This window comes from Ailuropoda melanoleuca, chromosome 7, assembly GCF_002007445.2.
Source record: "Ailuropoda melanoleuca isolate Jingjing chromosome 7, ASM200744v2, whole genome shotgun sequence".
In the NCBI taxonomy this organism is placed as follows: Eukaryota; Metazoa; Chordata; class Mammalia; order Carnivora; family Ursidae; genus Ailuropoda; species Ailuropoda melanoleuca.
This window is the reverse complement of record NC_048224.1, coordinates 125,753,770-125,765,289: the sequence shown is the minus strand read 5'-3', so window position 1 is coordinate 125,765,289 and position 11,520 is coordinate 125,753,770.

The following is an 11,520-nucleotide window of genomic DNA, read 5'->3' as shown; positions in this document are numbered from 1 at the left end:
TCCCGAAAATCCCCCTGTGAAGGTGAGACCGTCAGTGGGAGAGACTGACTCAACCGGGGGTATAGAATAATCGGGAAGGTGGAGAAAAACCCCTCTGGAAGTAGAGAGGTAGAAAAGGTGTGGAAATTAGAGTTGAGAATCCAGGTAGGGGTGGCAAATGCATCCCTGTCTTTTTTATAGCTCCAGAATCTAGCAGAGAGCGTGGCGCTCAGAGGGAGGGAATCGGTAAGCGTTAGCGGAGCGGAGTGGAACCTTTACTCTCCCCCTTTATTTGCTCTTCAGCACATCTCAGTTCTGCTTTATAAAATCCGGGTCCGCATAGACATCTCCTGAAGCACGTCATTTTCTTTGGGTGGCGGCTGAACAATTGGTTGTTGAAACATTTAAAAATCACTAATTCGGATTGGGTATAAGTCAGCTTTCAGTTCCTCTCTACTGAACAAATCCATTTTATAGAGATGATGTGAAATAATAGTGCAACTGTAATTCCAGAGCAAGCACTTAAGACATTTTAGAGAATAAATCGTTTTATTCATTCTTAGTTCTAAAAGAGGCATGGATATCTATTTTTTAACATTTGGTGACTTTGAGCCAATATTCAGTTAATTCTAAGTATTAAAATATAGTTTGTAGTTGAAAATAATGAGCTTCATTCAAAAAGCTCTTTGATTAAAAAAATAAACTCGTCTGATTTTATTTTCAGCAAGTACAACTTAGTAAAGTTTTATTACTGCTAAAAAAAACATTTAATCATGGAACTCTCTTACTCATTTTGAGAGAGTTTTGTTTTGCTTTTAAAAGAATTTAATTTGGAAATCTTAATTTTTTCAGAAAACACCATCCTGCCTTGAACCAGCATCAGGTAGGAATGTTACTGCAATGACCTTGGTGGGTTATTTCCTCTCCATCTGAAAGTAGGTTTATTACAAAAATAAATTTTGTAAAGGGTTTAAAAACATTACATGAAGTCACCTTCTCACCATTTTGTCCCATCCTCAACTTGTCATTTCTTAACCTTCTTGTAAGAAAGCAGCTGCCATGGAGGATTCTGGAATTCCAGAATGTCCTGGAACATTCCAACAGACCAGCATTTGACAAAGCTTTAACTGGTAACTTCAACTCCTGTACTTGAGATAGTTGGATGAACTTGGGGTCCTAATTTCTGATCTGACCCATTCTGACAAATTTCCATGTTCTTTCTGCTTCTTCCCTTCCCTCAGTGGCTCAATTGACGACCTCAGGCAAACCATGTCTTAAAAGAACCAAATAGTAAATATTTTTAGCTTTGTGGGCCATATGGTTTCTCTTGCAACCACTCAACCCTGACATTTCAGAGCAAAAGCAGCCTTGGATAATGTGTAAAGGAATGAACGAGGCTTGTGTTCCAATAAAACTTTATGGACACTGAAATTTACATGGTACATAATGTTTACACATCACAAAACAGAAGGGGGCACCTCTATTAAGAGCACACATGCTGCCGCCACAGTCCAAGTTTGAATCTCAGCTCTGCCTTTTACCATCCGTATGATCTTGGACAAGTTTCTTTACGTAAAAAAATGGAAATGTTAATAACATTGCTCTGAAGATCATTATGTAGGTAATGTAGATAACATGCCTGACACCCAGCAAATACTGTATACAAGTCAAGTCAGCTGTTCTGGTTATCGTTGTTACTTCCCACAGCTGGCAATGCTGGTTTATTTCGAAACATGCAGAAGAACTAGGCTGACCCCATGGAATCAGAACTATTGATTCTAATTTGACCCCCTTGCCCTAGATTGAGAATCTTTAACGCTTCTGCTCTTCTAGCTGGTGGAGGGTTCTTACTCATTCTTCTCTAGGGGCATCCAGAATTTGAAATTCCCAAATAGAGCCACAGCCTTTTTCCCTGATCTACTATTTATAAAAACATTTGTCATAGTTTACCAGTTTGGTTTTTTTTTTTAAGATTTATTTATTCGACAGAGATAGAGACAGTCAGCAAGAGAGGGAACACAAGCAGGGGGAGTGGGAGAGGAAGAAGCAGGCTCGTAGCGGAGGAGCCTGACGTGGGGCTCGATCCCATAACGCCGGATCGCGCCCTGAGCCGAAGGCAGACGCTTAACCGCTGTGCCGCCCAGGCGCCCCAGTTTACCAGTTTTAATATCTCGAAAAAAATCCTGTCACTTTATGAGGAAGAAATACTAAATTACATACATGAGCCAAAATTTTTAAATGTCGATCCTTATTTTATAAAAGGAATCTTAATTGTTTCTTTCTCTTAGACCTTCCCTCTCCAGGTAATATTAAGAAGGCATGTGGCAAATACTATTGGAAAATAAACACAGATAATTTATATTTAATTTTAAAATAACACACAGAATTTATTGTTCTCATGTATTTTTATTAATACTCAGAATGGTTAAAAACTCAATTTAGATTATTGCATTGCCTTTGGGACCAAGAGGAATGTCCAAGGCATCTTTCTTGATCATAGCACAGTGTATATACACTATTCGTATCTTTTCATCTGTCTTGGGGTTCTTCCTTATTAAAATTTTATCCATCAGTAAAATGAAAAAGAACACGGAAGTGACTTTGAAATCAGGCCACGCAGCCAACACGGCCATACACAGGGGCCCAGACCACTGACTGTACCACCAACCTCGCCCCCCACCCCCAGGCCGGGCTTGCTGGCCTGTGACAAGGTGACCTGGGCTGCAGGCTGCGTGTCATTCCCTGTACACTTTGCAAGTCCCTGGGCACTTAGCAGGGATGCCACTCAAGGCAGCCCTTTCAGGCTGCTGGAGAGAGACAGTGAAGCTATTATGGACTTGCCTGGCTTCTGCTTTGATTACCAACCCTCCCTTTGTCCCTCCACTCCCCCCAAAAACCCAGAAAAAATAATTTCACGACCGTCTATTATTATTTAACAACCACACTGACCTTGACACCACGGTGTGTCATGACTCTGGCTGATAACCCCTGCCCTAAACGAGCAAAGCCTAAGATGCTACCGTCCGGAGTTGAAACAGTGACAAATGAGCTTGTTTCAAAGGCAGTCCCGTTAGCCCTGTGGCTTCTCTTTCTGGCTGGCTTAGCATCGTAACGGCAGATCGTGTGGCATTCGAAGCTCATGATATAAGAGAAGCTATATTAAATGTTTATTATTTATAGGAAAGGAAATATGCTCAGTTTATACACATTATGCTAAATTATTATCCTACACTAATAATGATGGTTTCAATAATAGAACCATAAATCTTTAATAAGTCTTAAACTAAGCTATTTCTGTTACATAATGGAAGTGGCAGAACTCTTTTATTAATAAACGGACAATGGGTAAAGAAAGTAATATTACAGTTTACTGTATATTCAGCAGAATACAATTCATCCACAGATAAATTTATATCCAAATATGCTTTCTTGGTTCATAAAAATTCTAGTCAAAAACAACTAACCAGCAAAAATCACCTCCCCCAACCAAAATAATGAGGCTCTAAAAATGCACGCTCTGAATTTAAGCACTAATTTTGTATACTAATTTGTACTTATTTTGTTTCAGTATTTCAATAAGGAGAAACACATTTGGAAAGTCTGTAGCCATGATATAAATTCGGCACAGGAGAGACGAAGAGTGGGCATGACTTTCCAGAGCCCGGCGTAAACCTGTGAGTCTTGAGTTTCCCGGCCTTGGAAAAGGTAGTTTAACTTCCTGAATGCCTGAGAAATTGTCGCTTCTGTTAAATATGCCTTTCGAATGTCAAAATACTGGATTATGAGATGAGATTTTATTAGCATGGGCACTAATTTTAAATTGTATTAAACTTTTACTATTACCTATAAGGCTTGTTCAACATGGGGGGAAAAATGAAAAAAGAGAATTTTAACAATCACATAGCTACTTGACAAGGAAAGGTGAACTTTCCTACGCACATAATTGAGGAAAAATTATTTTGTCTGTTCTAAATTGTCTGGGTAACTACCTTAATTATCTACCTCAGGGTGCCAGCGTGGCGTCTGTCCTCGGGTGGCTATAAATCCCAGATTTTAGGAAAGGGAACTCTAGAATGCATTAGCACTAGGGAAGGTAATTCCGTGGCCAGGATTTATGGGAACAGGGATTGACTTCATCGCTGACTTCCTCGCCCAAGGGCAAAGAACCCCACACCTTTTTTGGAGGAGGGAAGTATTGAAATTGCTTTGAGGGCAATTAACCTAATTCCTTTTCAAATATAAAGTATTCTCTAGCCTCTGAATGTGCAACTTTACCTCCAAGTGGAAGATTAACATTGAACACAGGCACTATTGTGCTGCCCCAAACCATTTTTCAAATCTCCGCAATGCAAAATCTCGTTACCAGTGGGATGGGGCATGGAGCCGATTTCAGACATCTAGATATTGCTAACACGCTGCTTTGACTGACTCATCAGTGAATTTTTTGACCCAACTGACCTTATTTTGGGTTGGGTTGGCTGGTGATGTGTAGACACGGAGATCTGCCGATAGAGTTACTGGGGAAAGATGAGGTTCTGGACATAGAAAACGCTGAGCTGGTCTCCAGTTCTTCAAAGCGCTCCGGCTCCTTCCCGCTTTGCCATTTCAGAAATCTCTCCCGACAGAAAACTGCAGCACACACACAAAAGAAAAAAAGGAATAGAAACAAACCGGCTCCTGTCATCTCTGTTGATTTTTCACTTAGCAGACTTCTTTATGGATTAAAAAACTTTTTTTTCCGTCTTCTTGTAAAGCAATGTTCATTGGAGCTTAGCCAATAGATGGTATCATTCCTTCCAGAGTCTATGCTATGGGCGGCCTATGGAAGCATATCTGCTCAGGGCATTCATGCAAATTATTACTTACTGCCCTATATGCTCATAAATTAATAGCTTCTCTGTGGATGAAAAACAGAAATTAGACAACCATTAAGGTTGAACAATGTTTAAAGAATATTAAATATTAATATAAGAAATGAAAAAATATTGTGAGTGATATCAGTAGATATGCCAAAAGCATAACAAGCCAAACCTAAGAATGCAAATAATAAAAACATGTTTTCAGCTAGATATTCTGGATGGTTTAGTATTCAAATTAAAGTTGATTTTTTTTTCCCTTTCAGTTAAAAACAAAACAAAGTATTTACTGCTGTTGTACTATGTGAGTGTTCATTTTCATACTCGGAACAAAAATGATTTTAAGGCAAATAAATTAATAAGAGGTCTGGGTTGTTTTGGTCATTGTGCTTATGAGAATTTTCTTGGCAATATTGAAAATACATCCCATGAATATTTAGAAAGGGCAGTTTTTATCAGTCTACAGTGTATTTTTTTTTTATTCCCAGTACTTTAATAAATGATCGTTAAGTTGCATGTGTATCCTAAGGATTTTGTTTGTCAAACGCTATAAAATTGGGATGGAAATTGGCAGAAGAGTCTTTTGGGTGATTGGATGGAGTGGACTTTTACTCTTCGGGGGAGCAGGTATGGTCACTGGTCTTTGGCAATAAGAAATGTAGGATAAAAGTGTGTATGACTTGGGGCGCCTGGCTGGCTCAGTCAGGTAGAGTGTGCAATTCTTGATCTCAGGGTCATGAGTTCAAGCCTCACTTTGGGCGTGGAGCCTACTTAAAAAAGTTTTCATGACTAGAAACCCACTTTTATTTTTTAAGATTTTATTTATTTCTTTGAGAGAGAGAGCAAGCACACACATACAGGTGGGGGAGGGAAAAGGGAGAGGGACGAGCGGACTTCCCGCTGAGTGGGGAGCCTGACCCAGGGCTTGATCCCAGGACCCTGAGATCATGACCTGAGCTGAAGGCAGAGGTTTGCTTAACCAACTGAGCCACCCAGGTACCCCTAGAAGCCCACTTTTAAAATTCACTGTGCTCCCATTAGACAGATTTAACAGCGGAAGTATTAATTCTGCACAAGTGGTCAGCCAAATAGAGCTCTAGCTCTGGCCCCGCCCCTACTTTGAATAGTTGTGAGGTCTTAAGCAAGGGAACCTCCCTAGGCCCCTTCCCCACTGATTACCTGGGACTAATAATGCAAACCTTACGGACATCACCGAGGTGCTGGGTTTGCTTGGTCAAATAAGACAAGACCCAGACAAGCACTGTGATACATTCAATCAGTCAATATTTTATTTATGGTGTGGTCACTGGGAGTTCAAACCTGAATAATCAAAAAATGGTAGCAAACATGTTCATATCATAACATATATGGCTTATCAACTAATTTCATCCTTACAATGATCTCATTAAGTAGAGACCTCAAAGTCTGCCTTTTCAACAGGGAATGAAGCTGATGTACAGAGAGGTAAGTAACTTGTCAGAAGCGGCACAGCTAGTTAGTGACAAAGCTGGGACATGATGCCAGGTGGCTAGCTCCAGAGTCCATACTCATCACTCCACCGCACTGACCCTAAGCCGGCCTCTCTGGTCCAGGCCCTTAGCGTCTTGGCAGGGATGGACCCTTGTAAACCCATGCAGGATGCAGGAAGAGCGCTATGCCCCAGGCAGCAGTATGGAACCGTGGGGAGGGGTGCCTCTCCCAGCTTGGAGTGTATGTGAGTGTGTGTGCACCCTGGCGATCGGGTGGACACAGGCCACCAAGGACTTCCTAAAATAAGGGACATCTCAGCTAAGTCTTAAACGATGGGTGGGTGGGCAGGAGGGCATTTCAGGCTCAGATTCCAAGAGCAAGAGCACAAAGGCCAGAATCCACATGGAACGTGCAGGGTCACAAAGCTGCAGCCATGACAGGGGAGGCTGGAGGAGCACCTGGGGTCCAGATCTCCAAGAAGTGTGCATGCCAGGCTCAGGAGGCATCCCGGGACTCCACGAGGAGGAGGAGGAGGATGACGGGGGGGGTGACGGAGGGGCCGATCTGGCTGCAGGAAGTGGGCAGATTGCTGCCCGGAGGAGGCAGGGCCAGAGTGCAGACATCGCAGGCAATGGTGGGAGGTCCTGCGGGCTAGCCCGTGCCGCTCAAGCCTCAGGAGCGATTGGTAAAGAGGCAGCCTACACACCCGTGCCTTTCAAACCTTGGTGTGCCAAAGATTCAGGGAGAGGGCTTGTGAAAAATGCAGATTCCGACGGAGGGCACGGGATTGGCGAACTGAGATTTTCCCCAAGCTCCAGGTGGTGCCCAGCTGCCCTCTGGGACCTCTCTGAGCAGCAAGGCCATCTGGAGCGCACAGAGCCTGGAAAGGTAGTCCTTTGTTCTCCAGGAAAGCCTTCGGAGCTACCCCGGAGCCCAGGCGTGCACCGGTATGCGTTGGGGGTGCTGCAAAGAAGCCACAACGTTTCTTCCGGTCCGGGGATGGGCCTGGTTTGATGAAGGCCACTGACCTCCTTATTCCTGAGAAAAACCTGTGTGCTCCTCTCCTAGGCATTTGGGTTCCCCCACCCCCAAGACTTGCTTCCACCTCTTCCTTTATGTTCTAGAAAAGTGGGATTAAGGAGGGCAGTGCAGAGGACAGAGAGCCTATGACATAGATTCCAGGCCCCTCTGAAATTTGATATTTGTTTGATCTGATCTATCAGGCCATACCTTCGCCAGACTGCTTTATTGAATGAATATAATTATTTATAAAAATTGAAGGGGATAAAAATCACCTTAGCTTTGAAACCTACATAGCCCCTTTTTTTAGGTAAATTGAGGTACACCCAGAGAGGTCACAAAGGGAGAACTGGAAAACCCTACCTTGGAGCTTCCGTGAGCTTGCATTTGTGGGAGAGGTCCTCTCAAAGGTATCTGGGGGGAGACACACTTTTGGGATTCTCAGGACACCTGGAAAGCATCCCATTATCATGGGGCTTTTGGGATCACAACTCTTGATGCCTGCTATGGAAACTCAACATCCTTGAACAACAGGGTGCCCAGAAAGAAGGAATCCAGGGCCTTGTAAATGTGGACATCACCCCGAATTCTGCCCTGGGTTTTCCCTGCTCACGTCACCAAGAGAAGTGTGGGCGTGGCTGACATGAGTTCCAGTGATCTCGGAACAAAGAGCTAGCCTCAACTTGGGATTCGCACTAAATGAACTTTCATCAGAGGTGACATGGAGTGTGGGAGCAGCTTGAACAGTGACAGTCATCGTCCGACCACACCGTGGAAATCGTTACTTTGGAGTTACCTCCCAGAACAGACGCGCTTTCCCAGGTGCCCCGAGCATCCCCCCACCTCCCAGACTTACGACCCCATGTTACCCCAAGCGCTGGTGGCCCCAGAAGGCTGAGTTCCAGCCATTCTCTAATGCCTTATTTTCTTACCATCTCTCCCTCAATGTAAGACACAAAGCTGATATTTTATATGCATTTTCCATTGCACAGGGACCCAATATACATTCTGGAAACTTTGGGGGAAAATATCCGAGCGGAGAGATGGCATCAATTTTAAATTTTATTTTTATGACTAGGAATTTTTCTAGTCTTCAGTTGTTGACATTATGAGGATGTGTGAAATTGCAGGAGGAAAAAAAGAAGAAGGAGAAAAGAAGAAGAATTTGTGGCCTAAAGGCAGCAGAGCTGATCTAGGGCAATTCAGCCTCACATGCCTCTGCCAGGAATTTATATGGCACCCATCACAGCCTGGGTGCTTCCAAGCAATGGTGACAAGGAGGCGGAAGAAGTGGATTCCAGAAATCATTTTGGGACATGGAGGCTGTGACGATTTCTTCCAGGTGGGTGGGCGGTGGGATTCAACTCCACCTCTCAGTGGAGGAATGACAAAGACTTGGCCTCTGTGTTTAATTCTACCACGGCACGACCTGGGGTGAGGCGAGTCCCTAAGGCACTGCGGGGTCCCCAGTGAGGGCTGCAGCTGTAGGTCCTCAACAGCCGATCTTCCCGGGGGGCCGGGGCTTGCACGTGCCCCTCCTAAAGGGGGGACCTGGTGATGACCCACAGTGCCCGCGGCAGGAACAAGGACGCACAGTCCTCAGAATCAGCGCCAAAGGGTAGTTAACATTGGGTTGGATTTTGGGGGGAGGGGGAGGATGTTCAGGAGGCTTGTCTAAGCAACTTCCCTAGTATCGGTCCGCAGAGGGGCTTGAACGCCTTGGGCGAAGAGCAGTGGTCACCCAGGAGTCAGCAGAGTCCACAGTAACACAGGATCGCCCTTCAAGTCTCCGGCTTGGGCGAGCGGCAGATGTCTGTTGAATGAACCCTAATAGAACCTGTGCTAAAGCCTTTGATACGTAAGATTCACAGGCCCCCAAATGGAAAGCAACGGATTCTGGGTCTCTGTGTCCTTGGCAATGTTTATGGCGCCCTTTAAAATCATGGACAATATATTAGAGCAGAGAGACACTGGTGACCATTCGGCCCCATTTCCATTTTGTGAAAGAGAAACGATATGCCAGAGGGTGACGCAACTTGTCGAAGCTCTTCCAGCCAGTTAACGCTGGACAGGCGCGGAAGCCGGCCCGTGACTCCAGCCCCGTTCTCTGTCTGACTCCGAGTCAGTTTCCGCAGAGGAGTTCCTCTGGCTGGCCTCAGTGTGGTCTCTGATGTGCCTCGGGAACCTGGGCCGGGGCTGGGCCAAGAAACAGAATTTCTTTCTTTTTTTTTTTTTTTAAAGATTTTATTTATTTATTCGACAGAGATAGAGACAGCCAGCGAGAGAGGGGAACACAAGCAGGGGGAGTGGGAGAGGAAGAAGCAGGCTCATGGCGGAAGAGCCTGATGTGGGGCTCGATCCCAGAACGCCGGGATCACGCCCTGAGCCAAAGGCAGACGCTTAACCACTGTGCCACCCAGGCGCCCCAAGAAACAGAATTTCTGACATACGACTTTTGACAGCAGGCATCAACAATGTATAAGGTTTCTGCTATTAGAAAAAAATTGAAAATGATTCCTCTAGGAAAAAGTACCAACGTTGTGTGTTCTCATTTTTTTTTTTTTAAGTCTGCATATCTGAGTAACAGCACCTAATGACAAGATTGGAATTTCTGGTTTGTGCTTGTTTGCTTGCTTGCTTTAGATTCACTCCAGACCGACAAACTCACGCATCTCATAAGTGCACGGCCCTTTGCTCCGTGCTCTTAGGACTAAAAAGCTGACCAAGGGGGGTGCCTGGGTGGCTCGGTCAGTTGAGCTTCTGACTCTTGGTTTCGGGTCATGGTCTCAGGGTCATGGGATCGAGCCCCACGTGGGGCTTAGCATGGAGTCCCCTCGGCCTCTCCCTCTGCTCCCCTCCAAAAATAAATAAAATCTTAAAAAAAAAAAATACTGAGCAAGATACAGAGTCCCTGCTCTCAGAGAACTTCCCATCTAATGACACAGTTATGTGAAATCAGCCCCACAAAGGTCCTTGAAGATCATTTTTAGCTGCTCACGGGTAGTGGGGGACCGCTAAAGATTTTAGACCATGGGAGTATTATGATTAGATCACTATCTTTTTAGGAAGACATCAGGAGCTGTTCAGTGGTCCAGATGAGCACAAAGAGGACGAAGCTCTGGGGCTAGGAAGGAGGGGCAGCTTTATTAGGATGTCAAAGGTTTAAGGGGAAGAGTCCCAGCTGTAGTTTTCCTTTAATCACATAGCAGGCGCACTGAGCTGACTCATTTAGACACAGGATTGCAAAGGCAGCGCAGCAGAAGGCGGAGTCATGTGACTCACGGTCTCCAGGAGCCCACCTTAGGTTAAGTAAAAGGGTCTCTGTTGTCTAGCAGATGCCCAATAAACAGGCTCACCTTTCAGCGACAAAGGAAAACACAGATACAAATGAACAAAAAAGAGCCCCGATTGTCTGTCTATGTTGCTTTACAAACAGCTCAGCAAAAGCATCCCGGTGAGCTTCAATCACCCCATTTTCCCTTTTTCTTTTCTCTCATTACACTCATTATTGGTAACAAAAGGCTGCTCACAAAACAGCTAGTGATTATAATTTAATGCATCCTTTTTGAAACCTGCAGGGAAATCAAAGCAGGGAGCTACCTGGGGGGAATGGGATGGGGCAGGGGGATGAGCACATCTGAAGCGATAGCTTTAGGGGCTAATTGTCCAGCACTTCCCAGCCGGCTGACTGGGCTGACCTTAGGCTGGCAAAGCCGAGCTCACTGCCTTAAAAAAGGAGTCAGACCGCGGTGGTTTTGGAACTAGGGGATCCCGGATGGAGTCCCCTGTGCACCTGAGGAGTCTGATCTTGTTCCTAAACTCTAAGGAAACCCCAGAAATGCTTGCCCATGTCACCCAGCGTCTAACGTCAGCTTTGGACCAGGCAGGTATGCTGTCTGTCGGCTTCCTTCCACTCACAGGCTGAAACATTTCCTGCTGGCATGAGCGTGCAAACTCCCAACCCACAAGAACTCAATTTAGAAGGAATCTCTGTCTCCCTCGCTGTCTTCCACTCCCTCCACCACTGCCCTCCCAAAAAACTTGAGGTCAGATCCAAACGATAATAAAAACCAAATTCATTGAAATGGAAGGAAAGACACTCATTTAGCAGCTGAAATAAATGCTCTTCTAACAGTCATCAATGAGATACATAGCTTTGTGCGAAAACCCCAGACTTGCACACTCCATTACTACT